This window comes from Tamandua tetradactyla, chromosome 6 (assembly GCF_023851605.1).
Source record: "Tamandua tetradactyla isolate mTamTet1 chromosome 6, mTamTet1.pri, whole genome shotgun sequence".
NCBI lineage: Eukaryota > Metazoa > Chordata > Mammalia > Pilosa > Myrmecophagidae > Tamandua > Tamandua tetradactyla.
This window is the reverse complement of record NC_135332.1, coordinates 136,028,836-136,051,322: the sequence shown is the minus strand read 5'-3', so window position 1 is coordinate 136,051,322 and position 22,487 is coordinate 136,028,836. Positions and strand designations below refer to the sequence as shown.

At 36.6% G+C, this 22,487-nt stretch overlaps 1 long non-coding RNA gene across 2 annotated transcripts in view; it reads left to right on the top strand.

Moving 5' to 3' along the window:
• The window catches only part of LOC143686377 (uncharacterized), a 100,144-nt gene that overhangs the window by 39,293 nt on the left and 38,364 nt on the right, over positions 1 to 22,487 (top strand). For both annotated transcript variants that reach the window (XR_013177100.1, XR_013177099.1), the window contains exon 3: positions 20,461 to 20,561. This is a non-coding gene — a long non-coding RNA (uncharacterized LOC143686377). The remainder of the gene's footprint in view (positions 1 to 20,460; positions 20,562 to 22,487) is intronic.

Sequence of the window (22,487 nt, the reverse complement as noted above, 5' to 3'; positions counted from 1 at the left end):
TACTGTGTACACAAATATGCAACATACCCAGCCCCAGGGTAGCAGTGTGTGCATACTGAAACCTGTTTGTATATTTCCTCCGTTTGGGATTTTCGTGCCTGCTCCCTGGGTGTGAAATGAAAGCATGCAGCTGAATTGCACTCAGGAGGTGATTAGCATTGTAAGTAAGCCTTCTCATTCAAAGGATGCATAACACCGGGCTTAGGGGCGTCAGAGATTTACTGATTTTAAATTGACTTCAAATTTTATTATATCAAGCCCTGCTACAGCATTCTAGAGGCTAAAGAAGTCATCATTAAGCAGATGCATTAAATGCTTAAAAGCATCAACTGACAAGTATCATAGTAATATTGACTTTATTTAAAAATTAGAATGGGTTTGGGATTATCTTTTATCTTTCTATTTCGCAGAATTTTAGCAGCTGTGAAGTTTGGTGAAAGGATAGTTTTTTCCCTTTCAGAAACAATCTAGAGGAGAGGTATTGGTAAAACACACACACACACACACACACACACACACACACACACACAAATAGGAAGTGCTTCTGAATTTGAGCTCAGAGAATTTGGAGGGAGAAAGAGGAGAAACCAGTAAGTCCCTCTAGCTATAAACAAAAGAAAATACTGGGTAAACCAATAATTTATTCTTGTTTTGAACTCAGAAGACAAAGGTAGTGAAGAACCAATAGTATCTATATAGCCCTCAAACTATATAAAAGAAATAGTAGGTATCTGATTGGGAAGGCTTAAAATATTAAGTATCTGACCACATCCCTTAGTTCTGGATATAATCTGGAAATCTGCTACCCTCTGAATTCTGTAATGAGTTTTTAATATTAAAAGTATTATTAATTATTAATGTTAAAGTATTAAAACACTAAAATATTTTTAAACAATATTAAAATCATTTGATTATCAATACTGAAGTATTAATTAGCTCCCAATTCTGAATAGCATGCACTACAACCATGTCTTTTTCCAATGGAAAATCTGGGTAAAAGTTTATTTCCCAAGGAGAATGCTAAAGAAAAGAATAAAAGAAATATCTTCTAAGCAGCAAGATGGAATGTTATACCGTTTAAGAAAATTTTGCAGTCCCATTTGTTGTTATCTAAATCCTTAAATTCATTTATGTTTAAGAAGGGAAAAATCTCAAATTGATTTCATCTCATTTAAAGTCATCTAGTGTATATCAGTTGCATTTCAACAGTAGAATAAAGACAGGAACGAATAAAACCACCACGTCCCAGAGTGTCTCTAACATCGGAGCCACTTAGCATTTCCTCCTGTTCATATAACTCATTTATATTTGATTTTTCTTCATAATGCTATTAAACTAGAATTCTTTTCACAGTCTTCTCAGTGTCTCCTATAATAATGCTCCTTCATTATTGCTATCTAAAGACATCTTCATGTGGCCACAGTTAAAACTTATACATTATTCAGTGTTGTTATAAATAATTCTTGTTATAGACCAGGTACTAAATTGCTACCTCATATTCATTGTCACAAAAACTGATTTCCAAGTTCTCCCAATAAATAGGTAGTTTAAGATATTCCATGGGAAATAAAAGAAATATCTTTGTCACTTCTTCAACGGAGCAGTTTGAATGAGGCAATGGTTAAAAAAAAATCCTTGATAAGATATGTTAATACCAGTTGTAAAGTTTTAACACAATAAATCCAATAAAATGAATGTAGTGTATTACGTTTTCAGATTAGTGTATTATGTTTTCAGATTGCTAATTTGGAGGGCATAACCAATAATAGTTTTATTTACAATGCATCTGGAAACTGCCTTCAGGGCTAGCTATAATATATTGCTGAGTACCCTCTTCTCAGTGTATTGATAATCTAAATTCTGCTGGTAAAACTGGGTCTGAAAAGTCAGTAAGGAGCATTATGGATTAACCGAGGGGAAAGAGCGTAAGAATTTTGCTCTCAGCAAATCAGAGGGTGGATTTTGTATTTGTTATCTTTTTTAAAAATTTCTTTATCATCTTATGTATAAAATAACCAACTTGATTTCTGAGTTAATGCTCAGGTTAATGCTCAGGTTTTTAGGAATTAAACTTTATTTTCCTACTCATGGTAATGGGTCTTTCTGGAAGCTCCTAAATATATTCCACTATCTCAATATGATTCTTTCTTGTATTGCTCCCTTCTTTAACACCCATAATATCTGGGGGTTGTTAATCAGATTAACAAATAAATACACACATTTAGACTTTTCACTTGTGGAAAAAGTCAATTCTTGATAAGTGCAGCTCTTCATGGAAATCTCTTCAATTTCCAGCCTGTAAAATACCTTCCAATTATCTATTTGGAATTCTCTTTAAAGAGAAAATTTAATCCATTTTTTTGTTATTAACAGTTAGTATTGATTTTGAATATTATAGCAAAGATTCACTAGGAGTGCTTTAAAAAATCTAGAAAATCAGTGATTTATCCTCAAGTTGATGAAATAAAAGGTAAAGTTCCTGAAGATTCAAATTCGTATGGACTCTATATTGAAAATAATGGTTTTATGAATTTATCCCAGCCAAATTCTGCTGTCCAGCTAGTATATCATCATTACTGTATATTTCTCATTGCCTAAGATATAATGATACGCAGGGTAATGTAAAATAACAAGTCCTGGGACAAAACAGGAACTAAGAAATATGAGTTTAATGAATTAATAGATCACATAGTAAATCATTCATTCATTCATTCAACATTTTCAAAACATTTATCATGGAATTGGATAAAAGCATAGATTCTGGAGCGAAATTGCCTGGTTTCAAATTGGCTCTATCACTTGCTAGCTGTAGGCAAGCACCTTAATGTCTCTGTGCCCCAGTTTGCACCTCTGTAAAGTGGAGAGACTGATAATAATAACTTAAAAATAATAACAGTAACAATAGTAATAATACCACCTACATAAAGTTTAGGAGGAATAACTTGTATCCTAAGGACATTCAAGCAGACCTGGGCACCACTGTAAGATCTAATGACAAATAAAAAGATATGTAAATATAGATAGTAAAATTCCTAGCTTAGAAATGAGAGGAAGGCAAGGTCTCTCAACATACTCAAAATATTCAGATATTCTTCTAGCCTGAAAATGCCTCACATGCACAAAACCAGCCTTTGACTGGAATGAAAGTTTAGGTTTTGAGCTTTGAAAGTTGGAATTTTACAAATGATCAGAGTGATAATCAATATACCTTCAGAATAATATACCTTCTATTATTATAGACAAAATTATGAAGTAATTGGAATTGGTCTCATCTTTCTCAATTTTTTTCCTTTGTAATTACTACCTTCATTTAAAGTAGAAATGATCTAAAATCAGCTTTCCACACATTTTTGTTGCTATTCCAATTAAATTTGTACATATGCTAATGATTTTCATTGTGTCTCTTCAGCCAGGCATGTTTAGATTTTAAGGCTCCATCAATAATCGTGAAATGATATAGCTTGTATGCTCCGAAAGACTTTTAGGAACTTCCAGAGAGATGGAAGCTTTAGGAGCAAAGCAAAGGGGTTTCTGAAGACTGTGAGCTCTGCACCTTATCAGTTCCCAAGCTCTATTGATTCTAAATAAAAAATGTTTTTTCATCCATTTACTTCTCTTCATCCCAAGTGCTAGTGCCTTAGTTCGGGTCCTCATCATTTACCACCAGAAATATTTACAGCCTCTTTCCTGGTTTGCATATTCTCCCCATCTATCCCATCATCTGAACTGTGATCTGAATAAGCTTTCAAAATCACAATCCATATGATGTTCCTCTCCTGCTCAAAATTTTCTAATGTTATTGTGTCATCTGAGCAGACATCCAAACCTGACTGCCTGTGAGACTCAGTTGGTGGAGATGTTTTTAAATATCAATCCACATCCCTTTCTCTGGAGACATTGATTCAGGAGGCCTGTAATGGGCCCATGGTTTTAACTCTGGAAGCTTTTGAGGGAACCACTCAATGGAACAAAGTATGAGCCCATCAGCCCAGAAGATCAAGGCAAGGTATACACATCCTCTCCAAGTTTGTTCCCTGCCTGTCTCCTTCTTCTCCTACACAGCCCTCTCTCCTCCAGTCAGAAGGAACCATTTGTAATCCCATTTCCATACCTTGTAGGTTCTTCACTCCTGGTTCAGCAGTCACGTATCCTTTGAGAACCCCTGTGACTGCTTTGAAACACTTGTTAGCTCCTTTTGCAGTACTCTCAAGAACACTCATCATAGGCTGCATTTCACATTTTCTTCAAAGGTACGATTTACAAATGGGTTCACAGCTACTAGACTGGAGGATTAGGACTTGAACATGTCTTTTGTAGTGAATATGATTCAGTCTCCAACATTATTTTTATATTTATGAGAGCTTTTAATGCATGTAGTGTTGAAGTAGTGACAAAAATAATTCAATGAGGGTCACCGTGGCGTAGCAGGCAGAGTTCTCTCCTGCCATGCCAGAGACCTGGGTTCGTTTCCTGGTGCCTGCCCATGCAAAGAAAAAAAAAGGCAATTTAATGAAAGAAATCCCATTTTTTACTTATGTTTATCAGAGAATATTAAAGTTACTACCAACACATAGCACCCCTTCTCTCAATTTTTTCCTTTCTGCAAATTTTCTCATACCCCATTTGCACCAGGGCTTCTTCTAGGTGCCTGACTCACTTTAGTTTTTTCTTTTCCATCTATCCTCTTTTCTCTGGATTTTTCACTTTAAAAGCTACAAAGAGCAGTGCTGTTCCCTTGGAAGGCTGGGGAGGATGAAAAACCTCAACTGCAGTTGTCTTTAGTGTTTTGGCATTGTCCCCAGTGATTATGGAGAAGGTGGATTTGGAAACTTTCATACAAAACCCTGCCTCTCTCATTTCATTTGAGCACTTTATGAGCAACAGTGATGTCAGTGATTTAGATTTCTCTGTATTAGCAAGATCATGAAATAGATAAGAATATTAGGTAGATATAATATGTACTATTCTTACTTATCAGAACTGCACTTAGGAAACTAATTTTTTTTCTTTATGGTGACATAGAATCAATAAGATGGGAAGGTATTTTGCCTTTCCTCTATCATAATCTTCTCCCCTTCCTTTTCTGCCACCATGTAAAGAAACAAGTTTCTTGTTTCCTTGTGCTCCAATTACTGGTGCTACATAACAAACTGCTCCAAAGCTAGTAATACAAAACAATCATTTATTCTGACCACTGATTCTTTAGATTACGAATCAGGGAAGGACTCAACAGGGCAGTTCTCACTGTCATTATGTGGTTGAAGTCAGAGGGTTGCAGTCATCTGAAGACTTAGCTGGGGCTGACAATTCACTTCCAAGGAGGTTATTAGCTGAAAGCTTCCATGCGGGGCTGTTTGAGTGCCCTCACAACTTGGTAGCTGGGTTCCCCAGAGCGTGTAATTCAAGAAGCCAAAGCAGAAGTTGAAATGATTTTTATGACCTGCGATTAGAAGTCTCATTTCTGCCCAGTTCTATTGGTCACAAAAGGACAGTTTTGAATAATTTTAAGATGGGACTATAAGCAGTGGGGACAATCAAGTCAGCAATTGGAAAAACCAACTCAATAGGCTAAACTCTCAATATTGTGGTTTGTTCATATGATACTTATTATCCCCATGAAGGGCAGGCTAAACCTACTTAAAATTAGGCCTAAGAGTCACCCCCAGAGAACTCTTTTGTTGCTCAGATGTGGCCTCTCTGTCTCTCAGCCAACACAGCAAGCAAACTCACTGCCCTCCCCCTCTCTATGTAGTACATGACTCCCAGGGGTGTAAACCTCTCTGGCCATGTGGGACAGAAATCCTAGAATGAGCTGAGACTCTGCATCAAGGGATTGAGAAAACCCTCTTGACTGAAAGAGGGAAAGAGAGAAATGAGACAAAATAAAGTCAGTGGCTGAGAGATTTCAAACAGAGCTGAGAGGTTATTCTGGAGGTTATTCTTGTACATTATATAGATATCCTTTTTTTAGTTTAAGGTGCATTATAGAGGCTAGAGGAAATCATCTGAAATAGTAGAGCTGTGTTCCAGCAGCCATGTTTCTTGAAGATGCTCATATAATTAAAAATGACATAGCTTTTGCAGTGTGACTGTACAATTATGAAAACCTTGTGTCTAATGCTCCTTTTATCTGCAGTATGGACAGATGAGTAAAAAATATGGATAAAAAATAAATAATAGGGTGAAAAAATGTTAAAATAAATGGAGTAGATTGAAATACTAGTGATCAATGAAAGGGAGTGGCAAGGGGTAAAGGAAAAATAATAGGGGAAACAAAGGTTAAAATATATTGGGTAGATGGGAATACCAGTGGTCGATGAGAGGGAGGGGTAAGGGGTATGGTATATATAAGTTTTTTCTTTTTATTTCTTTTTCTGGAGTGATACAAATGTTCTAAGAAATGTTCATGGTGATGAATGCACAACTATGTGATGATATTGTGAGCCATTGATTGTACACCAGGTATGGGATATTCATGTGTTAAGAATGTGTATTGTATGTTGTTTTGTCAATACAAATATTAAAGAACAAAACAAAAATAAGATGGGACTATACAAGCCTGTAGTTATCAGACGCATGGATCTTGAAGACTGGTTACCTCTTGAGTGTCCACTCTTCTCTGAAAGAATAATGGATCAGCCTAGTTACAGCCTAGTTATAGCAACTGCTGTGAGGATTAGAGAACATGGGTTATTGAAAAACAGCATCTTTGAGCTATAAAAGGAATTAAGATTAGTCTAATTCAAGTCTTCTTGAAGCTTAGATCTAGAGGTGTTTTTAGGGATCAATTCATTGAGCCCTCTTAGTTTATATATAAGAACAAAGAAGTTCAAAAGAAAGGACATTGGTGGAGAGCTGAGAAAAGTGGTCGGAGAACTCCTGTATTTCAGGTCAATAAATAATCATCTGACGCAAACAAACAAAACTCCCTGGAAACATGTGAAAAGGAAAACTGTAAACATGTTCTTTTGATGTGTAAAAGTAATCTGGATTTGATTTAGTGTTATTAATTGCACAGTATTTGTGGTTAACTACCATATCAGTCCAGTTGTGACTTTGCTTATTGGGAAAGTGTGCAGGGCATTAATTTGTGTGGGTTTTATTAGCTCACAACATTATACTCTATTGGCATAATTTTAAGCATGCTAATTTGCTGATCGTATTATGTGGTCACTTGCACAGATATTAAGAGTAAATTAAACATTATCTACTCATTTATCTCTTAAGAATAATATAAATATTCAGAGAGAACTCCAGACTTTAAAATAAGATGTAGATGAATGGATAAGATTTTTTAAATTAATTGAATAAATTCATCTTTGATGTTAAACAAAAATCTTAGAATACACTCAATTAGAGAGTAAATTGTACAAAATAGAACTTCCTGAATTCTGTTTTCCATTGCCTAGAAATTAAGTCCAGATAAATTTTATTTATTAGAGTAGTTTCTATCAGTAATAAAGTTCTTTTACCTACTCTGATGAAGGTCAGAGACAAATCTATTTTTAAACTACAGCCATTCTTTCATTATTTTGACAACCTGAATTGAATATTACCAGTTACAGAGTGCAACTGTTTTATAGACTTTCTTTGCAATTGGAATACAAGACAAATAAAAGTAGACATAAAAAGGGTCATTTGATTTTGAAAGTTTTACTGCTGCCGTTACAGATCGGCATATGTAGGAATAAAAAATACTGGGCTTTGCGTTAGTGCTGCCATATATTTTATTTTGGCTCTTTAAAAGAATAGGATGTGACAGAGGAGAAATAGAAATTTTCAATCTTTTTTTTGTGTGTGTAGAAAAACACACCTTATTTCTATGACCTATGAGAACACTGTGCTCAAATAGGGCAATGTATCAATGCTGAAGTAGAGCTGCAGTCTTTGGGCTTGAGGCGGGGATGGAATACTATCCCTATTACATATTTATCCACATATGCAAGCGTTCCTCCATGATGACTTTAAAAAAATATCTCAGACTACTGTAGTTATCAAAAAGTTATTTCATCTATTTTTCTTCATTTAACATATATATATATATATACAGAGAGATTATTTTAAATATTCTGTTCCTGTAGCTCAATCTTAATAACTAGATATTATTAGCTACTCAGCTAAATAGTAAATGTAGCAGGAAGTATGCAGATTCTAAACGTGAATAATCATTTAATTCTAGATTATTTAATATCCTAGTGTTTTAAAGTGATTTTGTATAAAATGCTGAAATTACACTTTACATATCTGTTATTTAATGGCCCAGGCTGCTCTGTCGTCTACATTTGTTGGCAAACAAACCACCCACTGAGTTTTCTCTGTGCAATCGAAGGTCCAGAGTCTATACTTTCTAAGGTAACAGTGACTGTTGAAAAATGTAAAAGTCTTTTGTGATGAGAAAGGGGAAATATCGATAAGGAGAATAATCAGCTTATCTTTAGAACTCCCAAATTTTGTCCAGGTTGTTACAGTAGGCAGTTTTAGAATTCATGCTTTGTAAAGCTACTAATGGATGAAGGTAAAATAAATAGCATTACGAAATCAATGACTAATCTTTAGGTAAAATTTTGAATGGAAAATATATATATACATACAACAAAAAAGCTCAAATTGTATGCTGTATCTGTCCTTTATGTCCTTAAATTTTTTAATGTAAACTTACTTCATGCTTTGCCTCTGCCTTTAAAGGACTTTATTTTTGCTTCCTTTTTTTATAATCAATTAAAAATTATGAGTGCTTTTTGATTGTTAAGTATGTAATACTGGTGCTCATTTTGAAAATTCCACAAATGTTCTCTCTACCCCTCTTGTCTGTGATTTGCTTCTTTCCCTCCTTCCCTGTTTGATTTGGCTTGCAAATTTATTCCTGCCAGTGGAGTCTGCTGAAATGGGAACATTAACTTTTATGCATGGAAGCTTGTCAGCTTTCAGGGACATAATGGATGGTAAGGAGAAAGGAGTAGGGGAAGAACAAAACTGGGCTTGTACCTTGCAGCTGATCATAACGTAGTGTGAACTGTCATACCAGAGACGCCAGTGGGTAGAAGGTTGCAATAATTTTCACAAAAGGCATATTTCTTTTCTTGAAACCTTTTGGTCAACTTTAGGCCGCTTTGGATGTTCATTAATGGATAGTCTACTTGACCCTTGTTTGAAAGACCCTTTATATTGACATATGTTAAAGCAACATTTAGTAATAAATACATAACAGAAAAATGTGAGAAAGCAGACAAAATTAAAGTCACATGTGTACTAAGTCCCTTTTAGGATACCTGATTACTGGTGAACCAGAAAAAAAAAAAAAAAAAAACTGTTGGTTTGGTTATCAACATCTTCGATGAGAAATGTGCTCTGTCCCACCTATCACTGGTTGGTATTCCCATCTGGCAAACTCCCAGAAAGTATGATAGGCATCAACACAACATCAGAGACAACATATCATTTGAAGCTAAAAATCTTGGGTTGAGTCCTGGGCTTCATACCATTTGTGAGGATATAATCAAATCTTTTAAGCACTACGATTCTCAGTTTTTGATTTTTAAAAAGTGGGTAATAATAGTAATAATTATAAAATTACCTTCCTGCCCTCCCTCTATATAGTGAGGGTTATAGATAATAATAATGGTAATAATAACAAACAAATAAGTACAGTCATGTCTACGAAGGCAGTTCGTCACCCCTAAGGCACCACCTGGCACAAGCACTATTCTACACCAGCTAATGTAACCCATTACTTTTGTGCTATTCACATATAGGGCAGGGTCTGAGTTTTACTTATTTCTTGGTGCCTCTCACCTGGTTCATTGTCAGGCATTCAATAAGTGAGTGGTAATGTTTGCTCAATGATGAGTAAATGGGCATGATAGGCAATCATGTGAAAAGCAAATTAGGTTTGTATTCTATAATCTCAAGAGGTGAAACTAGTCTAGTAATAGATGATACAGGAAGATGGATTCAGGATCAATATAAAAAAGATGAAAATTAAACCTTAGGGAAATCCAAAAATGGAACAAGATATCTTTTAAACAATGTCTTTGCTACCATTGGATTTTTCTTAGAAGAGGTTGTCATATCCATTAGGAAAATCTAGGCGATGCTGCAATACCAAAATCCCTAAAATTCGGGGTTGTCAAACATTATTATTTGTGCTTTATATCCACCACGGTTGGCAGGGAGACTTTGACCATTTGCGTTGCTCCAGGTCCAGGCTGTTGCAATGTTCCAGTCATCTAGAATGTTGCTGATCATCATGATTGGTGGGAAAGAAATGTGCTGCAGAGGTTTTTGAACGGACAGTTAATTCCTGCAGTCTGTAACACATGTTATCTCCATTCACAACTCATTAGCCAAAACTTAAAGAGGCCAGGAAGTGTGATCCTGCGCCATTCCCAGAAAACATTTTTTATTCCCTTTGGCATAGGGAGGCTCTGGGAACCGAACCCGGGTCTCTGGCATGGCAGGAGAACTCTGCCACTGAGCCACCATGGCTCACCCTCTGGAAAACACATTAATGACCACCATACCCGATCTCTTAACGGGGATGTTATAAAGAGAATTCAATAGGTGAACTACAAGAAAGGCTGGACTAGTAGAAATTTGATATTCTACAAATGCATTTATTTTTCCCACCCCTAACTAAAGTCCACAAGCTTCATTTTCATATAGTAAGTCTCACATGGATTGGATTTACACTATGGCTTAAACTAGAGCAGTAAGTTCTAAATATGCCAATGTCTAACTGCCTCCTACAACTAATAGCTCCATTTCATTTGAGTCTGTCAACTGTTTCTGGTTTGGTTTCTTTGCTGTTTGGGGAACTCTTTATCAAATACTAATTTTTATATTCTACCATGACTCCACAGCTTTTGTTACAGAAATGTCCACCAACGTTTTCTAAATAAAGTTATTTTCTTAAAATAAGGGGAAGATTAGATTATGCTTTCAGACGGCTTTTCACTATAAGGCAACTTCTCACTGACCATAACAAGAAATACTTTCTGGAAGATTGGCGTGTTATCTTTAAGAAAGCTTTACATTACATGGGTACTGATTCTGATGGAAAACTGCAATATGATGGGAAAGTACAGGCTTTTTCTAAGATGGCAACCCAGTGAGACATTCTAATAACCAGTTGCTATTTACAGGGCTATCTCCTGCCTTTCAAACATTCTTTGCGTCAGCACAGGTCTGCCTGTACATCATGAGCAGAACCAGATCACTGTGGCTTGAGTAGTTGTCCTGTGAAGGTTGCAAGGTTAAAGTGAAGCTCCAACCACCTTGTATAGAATAGAAATTCTGTGGTCATTGCTTAGAATCTGGTATTCTGGAGAATGTGCAGTTTTGCCTTCTGTACTGTTTTGTTTGATGAGTGTGTTTATGTGTGCACATGTATATGGGGGTAGAGGGCTGATTTTGAAATGCCCACGATGAAAATCAGGGTGAATTTCAAAGCTTATTCTTTCTTGCGTATTGTTAAATATTATGATGTTTTAAGGAAGAGGACGGGGCATAGTAGCACGTAGTTGTTATAGTGAATTTTATCAGAATCCTTAAAAATACCAAATTTGATCATAGTGGCAGTAAAATCAGCCCTCCTAAGCATATCTCAACATATGGTGTCTCTCGCTGTTACTTTGTCTATAATGTTGTGGTTATCTTGGCTTGTGACATTGGAGTAATTACAGGGTTCTACTCTCCCATTTTTGCTCACTGGTGTTTAGTGAGGAAACTTAACAGACATTTGTCTAGGATTACTATGAATGAGAAGCAGTTTTTCTCGTCTGCCTTGCTGAATGATAATGAGGCGATGAGTGTGTTCATGAAAAGACATGCTGACCTGTCCATGTTGGAAGTTTGATATGTTTTATTTTATTTTATTATTTCTTTGAAGTTTGATATATCATAACAATTACTATCATGAGACTGTGGAGAAGTCAGGACAAGAAAATATCTCTGAGGTTACTGAAAATACACAAATGCCAGGGATGTAAGCGGGAATTTTTCTGGACAGTTCTCTTAAGTGGCTGTCATGTGAGGCCGGCATGTGACAGAAGTGTCATTGCATCCTGAGCGAGGTATGTCACAAGAAATAGGCAAGGACATCACCGTCTAATGGCCCCAGAGCAGTATTGTGGAATTTTCAAAATAGTAATGAGTGGTTACTCTGAAGCCAGTTTCTCTCAATGTGTTTGTACCAGCAACCAAACAATATCTATTTCTTGCTTGAAATTTGCCTCTGATGTGGATGTGACTCAGAAGAAACAAACGTGAACTCCTTATTGGCCCAATTTATTTGCCAGTGAGATTTTGTTCTTGTTTTGTGATCTCATTTTGCCAAAGCAGGAGGTTGGTTAATGATTTTATAATTAATAAATTCCAGGCTGCTTGTGACTGAGAAGAAAGCAGGACATGGAGATAAAGCAGGTTGTACAAAGACAATTCAGAATTTGGAGAACCGATATTAAATGCTTCGCTGTGTATCTTATGATGCTTTTTTAGTCATACACAAATAACTTTGAAGGTAATCTTTGGTTCCATTTTATTTTTAATAAGCCTCACATATGCATGAAATCTTTTACTAGAAAGATTGTGTAAGTTGTGTAGTATAAAATGTCCATGTGCACATAGCTCATGATATAAAATGTGAGGACTTTGTATAATTAAAATTACCATGCTTACATTTTCATATTTAGTTATTTGTGTTGCCTTATGCATTGTCCTTCAGCAAAACTCCAAAGGTCCTAAAAGATATTTGAAATTATATGAGATTTATGTGCTTAATGAATACTTTGGAGTAAAAGACAACTGTGAAGATACAGAATTAACACAGTGGAATATATTTTAGTAACTTTCAGAAAGTGGACTTGAACCTGGCAGAATGTATTATGTGTGGGTTCCTCTCAGAATGCAAATCCCTCTTAGCATGGGGTTATTGACCCATAAGATCTATAATGGTTCCTTAGTTTATTATATAGAGCTTGCTGTCACACATGCATGCTTAGCCTTTGTGCCTTGGAGAGTTCAGTGAAGAACGCTGATGTAAGCTTACTCCAAAGCTAAACATAGGTCATTAGGTCACGATTTTGTTTCTCTAAGTCCCCAACGCTCTTCAGAGTATCCTGTTGTAATCATCCATATTGCACACACACGCAATTGAATTCAGGTCACAATTCAGGCCAGCAGCTCTGGAATACCAACTTGCAGGCATCAATCAACAAGAGAATATATCTTTATTCTGCACAGAGGATACAGAGATGCCGAGGTTTTGCTCATGTGACATATAGTGCTTCTGAATACCAACAGTGTCCTAGGAAAAAAACTTATCCAGACAGAAGAAGCCCAAACTTTCAGAGAGAGGGATCCTTAAGAAACAACCTGAAGTTTACAGCTGCAAATACGTTGATGTGCCGTTAATTCTAGTGGCATACTGTTACGAAGGCTTCCTCGCAATTCAGCAATACAGTCCTGTGTGGGGCACTGCCTATAAATCACAGGCGATTGTTTCTGTTATTTGGTGAACTAACCTATTACAACGTCCTTTAAATGTTATACCATCTAGATTTGTGAGCAGAGTTATTGGTGATATTAGGAAGTACTGAAATTTGTATTACCTGCCTGCAGAAGACAGAGCAATTTTTTTTTATCTTCATTGGAGATTTCTGTGCTATATTACATTTCAAAGCAAAAGAAGCTGTCTACTTTAGTCATCTCTAGCACCCATGGGCAACTATTAAAACCTTGAATTGTGCTAAGTTCAGGGTGTCACGGTGAAGTTTTGTTGGCATTGAACAAAAGTCATAAGTACAATAATTCAAAGCAATTAATACGGTAGTAAGTAGATTTTTAAACATCAGAGAAACTGATCAGAGCCTTTCGAGATAGATAGTCTGAAAAATAGGTTAACCTTTATGCATTTTGAATACAAAGCTTTTAAATGAATTTTATATGAATTTGAGAGATAAAGAAAAGCACCATTCAAAAAACAGCTGATTAATTGAATTGCTTTTCATTGTACATGCTGACAATGATGGAAATATATTTATCAATGCACTTTTTAACCACACAAAATGGACAGAATCTAATCCACAGAAGAGAATTGGGGATGCACAAAGGCACTGTTGAATGTCTTCTGACGATGGTTTGGTGAGTGAAATGTAAAGCCAGGACTTACAAATATTACACAAGTGAACACTGTTACTGCACTCAGGCTGAAAAATCCTGTTCAAATCCAATAAGTGGTTTAAGATGTGCAAATAGAGGCTTCTGCAGGGAGTCAGGCATTAGAAGCCACCTGGAGCATGTGGTAGAGATTGTATCCATCAATACAGCAGCTGGGCTGAAATTATAAAGAGAGCTGCTTTTCATCACGCTTGTTTTAATGCATACATTTCTCCTGTCACTGGCACCCCAGGAAAACTACTAAGCACAAAAATGAATGGTGCCCATTACCTGATATTCATACTTGTGACAACAGAGGAAAGAATCACAACACAACAGTAAGCAAAAAAATTGATATCCAAATTATTTTTAAGTTGCTGCAGTAGGAGAAAAATCTTGAAAACCAATTGGTAATATTTTAATATGAGAGGTAGAGAGAAGCAGAGTCATTTACTATCAGCTCATAAATTTCTTTCTTCTGGTGTGATAGGGCCAATCTTTACTATTATTTTCAAAACAGGGTCAGATTTAAAAATACATTTGTGGTACAAAAGGGAAAAGATGTCCTTTCTAACCTGAATCTTAATGCAAAATCCTGGTTAGGGGAAAGATAAGGAGCCTATGGTTCCCCCCACCCCCACCCCACCATTCCAATGTTAGGGACAGATCACACAATCCCTGCAGGTGGCTCTGGCTTGCATAAACAGATCTGTAACTTTTGCATGTTCAGACCTTTCTTGCATTTAATGTGGCTCAGAACTGAACAACAAATGCCAGCTAATAACCTAATTTTGATTTCATGATGATGGTACAATCTATGCAACATTTTATTAAATTGACACCTTTGGAACAACATAAAAGCAGCCTCAATAATAGCTAACCTTTAAAAAGGCAAACTAATCTATGGTAAAAAAAAAAAAAAAGTGATTCTCTGGGGCCAAAGTGGGGATGAGGTTGGCTGGCAAGGGGGATGAGGGAAGTTTTAGGGGTAATGGAGATGTTCTGTATCTTCATTATGATGGTGTTTGTACAGGTTATAGTCATTGGTCAATATTCATTCAACTGTGCAATTAAGAAGGGTATATTTCATTGGTACTACAAATTATACCTTAGTAAAGTTGATTTTTTAAAAAAAGCCTTGGTTTCAGAAAAATTATTTCAGCATGTCGGGCTTGATAAGTTATATTTCACATAGTTAATCTCAATTTTCTCTTCCCCTTTCAGTTGGTTGAATATTTGCAAATTTGCATTTCACCACACAGGAGGATTTATTAAGTTGGTGAGGTCCTTGTGCTTTAGTCTAGAGTGAACTTACCTGTCTGAAGGAAATTTTCCAAACATTGGGTGGGTTTAGGTGAGTTAATTAAGAAAACAGGCCCCAACTTGAAATTTAAGACTGTGGTTTTTTTTCTAGCACAAAATAACATACTGGTTATAGAGTGGGAATGATGCAACCATTCGGGGAAAAGTTTGTCTTTAGGTCTGTTGGAAAGAATACTGAACTGGGAATTAAGAGGCCCCAAATTTTCCTCTATTGCTTACATTAAGCTCAGTGTATATCCATGGGTCACTTAGCTTTTAGCTGCTTCAGTTTCTTCATCTACAACTTAGAAGAATTTTGTCCAAAGTGTACTTTTCAAATTTCCTCTTGTGTTTTTTTTTTTTAGTGGCAAAATTCTTTTTTCAAACATTATGCAGAACCACAAAAGTAAAGTAGCTAAGAGTGGACTTAGCCTGGCTGGACTGGAACTGGGAGTCCTGCAACTTTGCACATTGCCCTCCCTCCACACATAAATATACAGACACCGCCTTGGAGTCATGGATTTCCTCAAAGGGGCTGGAAACCACTCTTCCCTAACTTCCTTACAACTTTAATATTTGAGAACACTATTTAGAAAGAAATCCTAAGGGTTAGCATTAAATGTTTTTTGTTATTCTCAAGGTTGCTGATTTTTTTTCCTGGTAGCAAAAAAACATACATTTGTTCTAGGGAAAAAAATACTCAGACAATTCAATAAATGCAAAAACTTCTCACATTATATTCTTGCTTTAATTAGTATTTTATATAGAGTTTTGACAGTTACGATCACTATGTATGCAAAATTTGCCCTTTTCCACAATATCATTGTATTTCCATTCACATACAAATTATTTAAAAACTTTAGAATCTCCTAGTGATTTAATTTATTATCCCACTGTTGATGGACAGTTGTTTATAATGTTCTCCCTATTTTGCTTTCAGCTTAAAATAACATCACACTGAAAATTTTATGCATAAAATGTCTTAGTTCAGCTAGGTAAAATATACAATTTACTAAATTGTTTTCCAAATAGTCTGTCTACTACTAATTCTCACCACTGATAGAGAAGAGGCCCTAAATAACATCTTGTAGGTCACTAAGTGGTAAACATGTATGCTACATATTTTACTCATGCCAAGCCTTGAGACATCTTTAAATCTTATTTCTTAGTGATTGACTCTCATTTTGGAAACCTCTAAGATGGTACATGCACTCTAATATGGGTCAAGTACTCAAGAACAAAAATGATTTTGAGACGTATCTTTATGCAAAACCAAATACTTTGTTCTTTTCCCCACTCACTCATTCACTTATCATGTGTTTATTGAGAATCGAATGTGCCAGACATTTGCACTAGGTCATGGAATATAAAGTTGTGTGCAGGAAGGTCCATTGCCATTCGAAAGCATAGTCCAGTCCAGTGACAGAATCAGAAAGGTACATGGTATCAAGAACCAAGATACATGGAAATTCAAAGGAAGTTCCAGTGAACAATTCTGCCTAGCATAATTGGAGTAGCCTTTAAATAGAAAATAATGTATTTGGTTTTTTTCAATATTTAATCAAATGGATCCAGAAGAGAGCAGTTGTGGATGGTGGGTACAAAATTCTGTTAGAGGGGTTGGCACCGTAAAAGTCCATTGCCTGGTTGAAGTGTATGACTGCCCTGTCCTTGTAATAAATTGGGAAGATTGAGGCAAGCCTCACACTGTCCAGGAGGTCTATCAGAAGATTACTGAAAACATAACCTAATGTTTTCTTTACGGTTCATTTTCTAGGATTTTCCCTTAGAAATTTTCAACTCCATTGAAAATTTCCCACCTCTTGACCTCTTTCTCATCAAAAAGATGAAATAGAAACTCACAAACAAAATTTGTTTTAACTCTTCCTAAACTTTAAAGGTTTTGAAACACTTTTATGAGCTACATAATAGTTCTTGTTATTTTTAATCCAGCCTATAGATCGTATTAGTAACCTCTTCAGCACAATTTCTCTGAAGGTTTAATAGTCAAATGTTAAATGTTTAGTAAGGAATAGTCTATTGAGCAAAACTTTGATTCTTATGATTCTAAGTGTTATTTGGCTTGAAATAATATGGTTGGGTATTTAACTCATATGACTCAAAGAACAATCTCAGATTTCCTGACTCATCTGTAGGTTTGTCCTGTCAGTGTAGCATTAGAGGAAGACACAAATGGAGACCAGGAGCAAAGAGCAGGGTGCTTAATGTTGCAATTTGGGGCCTGGTATCATATGAATTTTTAAAATCAGGCTCCTCAGAATTTAACAACTCCATAGTGAAAATCTATGACAAGATGATTGGCTCTTAAGGTTGATTTTTAGCCTTCCAAAACCAGTGATAAAGTTCCACCCTACCCACAATACACATATCAAAGGATCTTAAATTCCTGTAAGACACTGATTTTCTAACTTCTTGACTACCTCCTCAAGGCCTGTTACGAATTAATTTTGCCATGGACTAATTATAGCCTGTGAAGTTCAGCTACCATATCTCAGAAGGTGGACTGGAGAAGGATAATTAAACATAAGATCCCAGTTACTCACTCTCTTGATTTAACAACTGAGGAATTTGAGCCCAGATTTAATAAAGTAGGCATCTGATCCTTCCTAAAGGCATTTTCTGTTGCTGTATGAAGGAGAATATTTCCAGTTATTTGGGGGAAGCACTAGGAAAAAAGATAAAAAAAGACATGCTTAGTCAAAATAAAATCATGGCATTTAAAGGAAGGAAAATATTGTACCCATCACCTACAGTGTTCTCTAACTTCAAAATGGCAATACCCCAAAAGTTGGAAATTGAAGAAAACTGAAGAGAATGGCTCTGTCTTGCCTTGATTTGTTCCACATGATTTTCTTACCCTCTGTTACTTTTAGCTGGCAGTTAATAATGCACTCTCCCCAGCTAGGAAAATTCAAATGTAGTCTAAAAAGGACAGATTTAAAAATAAACAAGTTATCTAAATATCTACCTGGTAAAAGAAAGGATTTCTTTATGGGGAAGTTTCCAACACTTTGGTTCAAAAGTTAATTTCTTTTTAAACAAACACGTTGAATTTTTGCAATGGAAATTTGCCATTTGGTTTCTTAAACCAATCTTAAATCAGATTGATTCATGAATCATTCAAAGTAGTAAGCCAGAGTTACCAATGTATGACTGTATGACAGCAAATGCTGGATTCTCAGAGGAAATGGAACTGCTGCTTGTTTATCTTGGAGAGCATTCTTGTCATAATTTTTATGGTGCACATATATTTTGTGGGCAATTTTGCCTGTTTTTCCTATTCTCAGGTAGAACAGACCCCCAAAAATAATAATAAAGGATCGCCCTCTCTAGTACTGGTAAAGATATTAAAGGATTAAACTCCCCTGCATCTGGAGGTGCAGACACCCTTTCCTTCAGTACAGGGGATGGAGGGAAAGTATGATGTGATCCGTGTGCACGAAGGGAAGAAAAGCATTCTCCATAATGTTACACCACCACCTCAAACCAGCAAACTCTTTTCCAATTAACTATGTAAGTGACTAGCCTCCCCCGCTTGAATGAGAGGCTGATGAAAGTGACCTGGCCAAAGCTGTGCAACTGAATGTGGTAATAGTGCATGTCAACAAGCCCAGGCCAAGTCCTCCAGGCCCAGATCCAAAAATGGAGTTGTCAAGCGAGAGTCAGGATCACAGCCACGAAGTCTTAGAGACCCCCACTCAGTTGAAAGGGATTGGAGAAAGCCCACAAGCTCTGAAGTTGATTAACATTTCCCTGCATGGTATCACAGTGGACTTAAAAGACAGGACCTCACAATAGTGAAGACTAGAAAGTCCACTGATAAAATGGGATAGTTTGGGGACTGTGGGGGTTAGACTGTGGAAACTTATTTGATTTGTTTTGCTCTCTTGAAGCTCTGGGCTCATTTCCACTCAAGAGTGAGAGAATGCCCAAACAAAAAGTAGAAATGATTACTTTCTCATTTGAAAAAAATAAGAGGGAAAATAAGAGGGAGAAACAGCTCTCGGTATGAGTTAGAAAAATTTTCCGACTTAATTGTCTGAGGACTAAGGTTCCAATTCTATTTTGGCTTTAAGTTAGTTGTTGAATCTTTCAGAATTGTTAAAATGGACATAATTATAATAATAATATAATTATCTTCAGAAGAACATTAGAAATTTAAGTGGAACAATGTAGGCGAATATGCTTTACGATGCATTATACAAGGTGTTATTATAAAGCATGCCCCTCAAATCCTAACTCTTATGTCTCAGTTGCTCAGACACTGGCCTCTGTTCTATCATTTAATGGATGTAAATTGGTCAAATTATTTCTGAATTCCTTGGGTTCTCCTTCACCTTTCTCCTACATATTTTGTGTCAAATTAGACACTAGCTGTTAATGCCTTCAAACTTTTGGGAAGACTTTCCAAGAATTTCAACACTCAGCAAATATCTATGTATAACACATTATGCCAAGAGCTGGGAATTTTTATAAATTACTTTAAAACTGCCCATCTTCTGCCACAACATTTAATTTCTTGTATTCCTGGAAGTAAAAAAAAAACAGTGTTTTGAAAACCTGCTATAATTTTATTTTTCAAAGTAAAACATTAGAGCATCATTTTAAAAAGAAAAACAAGAGATGAAATGCTGTTAAAATCTTATTAATGTGGCCTGATTAAAAAAAAAATTCAAGATTACTACTGAAAGTTTTTTTTTTTAACACTGGGGACATAATTTATAAATGCATTATTTATTTTGTTTCTATACTTGCTTGTATAGATGAAATCAAGACAGAATGTTCTTGTCCCAAGTATTACACTGTATAAGGGTCCAACAAGACTTTAATTTCCATATGGGTTTTTTTCCATCACCAGATTTATTTTCATTTTCAAAAGGTTTACCACACAAAACAAAGAAACTTCATAATATTTCCATGGGACAATATTATATTTATGTTTTAATGAGATCTTACCTTTTTCTTTATTCTGCTTTCTTACAGTAAATACTTTTCCTGCTCAGTTGAACTAACGAGTAGTTGTCATATCAATTGAAGACCGAGTGAAATCATCCACCCACTCCCCTCCAGTGTTCCTGATCTGGGTAAGAAGATAAACCCTTTGATATCAGCTCCACTTGCCAAATTTGAATTCTTCACCAGATTCTGCTAGGAAAACATTGTGACACCCTTGTATGTCTGTTCCCATCTGATTTCCAGGAAAGATTAGATTTTTTTTTTGTCCGTGTGGAAAACAGCATGACATTTTCATAATTAGAGCAGGTGATCTGAGAAGCGACATGGCAGTGGGTAGGCGTGAGCGTCTGGCGTCAGCGCCAGTGTCAGTACCGGCCCCAACACTCGCTGTCATGGGACTTGGACAAGTGAATGAACCCATCTGCGCCTTGGTCTCCTCATCTGCAAAATGCAGATAGTCATACCACCTTCTTCACTGCGAGGTTTAAGGATTAATTGAAACAGTGCACATAAACCCACACACAAGCTCGGGGTTAATAAGCACTTAATAAATACTAGTTATTATTCCCATAAGTGAAACCAGCCCTCACAGATTTTCCAAATCCATTATTGATCCTCTCTGACTGGTAACCAGTTGCATTATACTTTTAAACACAGGTTTTTAAAACTTGGATATATGAGTATATTAGTCTAGCAAGTACGTAATTATGTCGCTGTTTTTTCCCCATAGTGTTTAGAAGATTCCTGCATTATATGACTAACAGCAACGTGTGTGCATATTAAAAGAAGTAAATGTTAACCGGGGAAGTGTCCTACAAATACTTCCTTTCGTGGTATCTTTTCTGAAGGCACAGAAAGGGAAGGGAGGGATGAAGGAAATAGCTCTGCTACATGACTGACTGAAACAAAGCTGGTGGGCCTAGACCCAAAGTCTTTAAATCTTTTAGCAAGGCCCCGGGCTTCTAGACATTACCCTCAGTGCAGCTGCTTCTGTGCCTTAGGATTTGCACTGTTTGGCTTTCCCACATCTGCTGAGATTATCCTTCTAGACTGTGGTTTTGCAAACTTGGCACTGCACCCATTTTGGAACGGAGTAATTATTGTGGGGGTTCGTCCTGTGCACTATAGGATAATTATGTATCCTGTATTATGTATTAAAATCATATTATGATTTTAATATGCACACTTATTGCTGTTGGTCATAAATAATGCAGGAATTTTCTAATCACTTTTGGTAGAAAAGCAGCAACATAAATATCCTGTAGTGATTAGGCTCTACCCACTAGATGCAATAGCAGCCTCCTCCTTGAGGAGCGAAAAACAAAAATGTCTCCAGACACTGCCAAATGTCCCCTGGTAGGTGAAACTTCCTTGGTTGCGAACTACGCTCTAGAAAACCTGGACGGGGACGGGGACACCTTCCGCCCACCTGTTCATCCGCTTAAAGCTATGTATGATTCATGTTATATTTCATTAGGACAACAAGCCATCGTTGAATTCACTCAAATCGCTAAGACAGTTCCATTTCTAAATCCCTCTCCAGTTGACTGTCCTTTAATTCAGGCATTCATTTATTATTCTTCATAAAAAAAAAAATAATTACAGAGTCCACACTGCGCCCGCCCCCTTAGTCCTGGCCCCGTGCTTACCGCAGCATTTCCTAACCAGTCGCTCCTTCTCCCGCAGCCCAGCGCCACCCCCCACCGTTCCTAGGCTGATGTCTCCATCCCCGGATGTTCAAATGATCTCTCTAAAACCCAAATCTGGTCTTACCTCGCCTCTGCTTAAAATCCTCCAATCGTTCCCTTTTGCTTTCAGGATAAAGTCCAAACACTTAAGCCAAGCAAGCAATCCTCCCCTGACAACACGCTGCTGTACGTTCGTGTGAACACTGGTCCCCGAAGACCCCTCATCTTCTACCCGCTTACATGCCTCTGCACAGCCGCCTGCAACTGTCCTTCACTGCGTAACCACTTGAATGAATTGTCCTTGCTCCTTCAGGGGGCCACACCGTTGTGCTTTGCTCTGGAAAGCCTCCTTCACCGCCCGGCCGC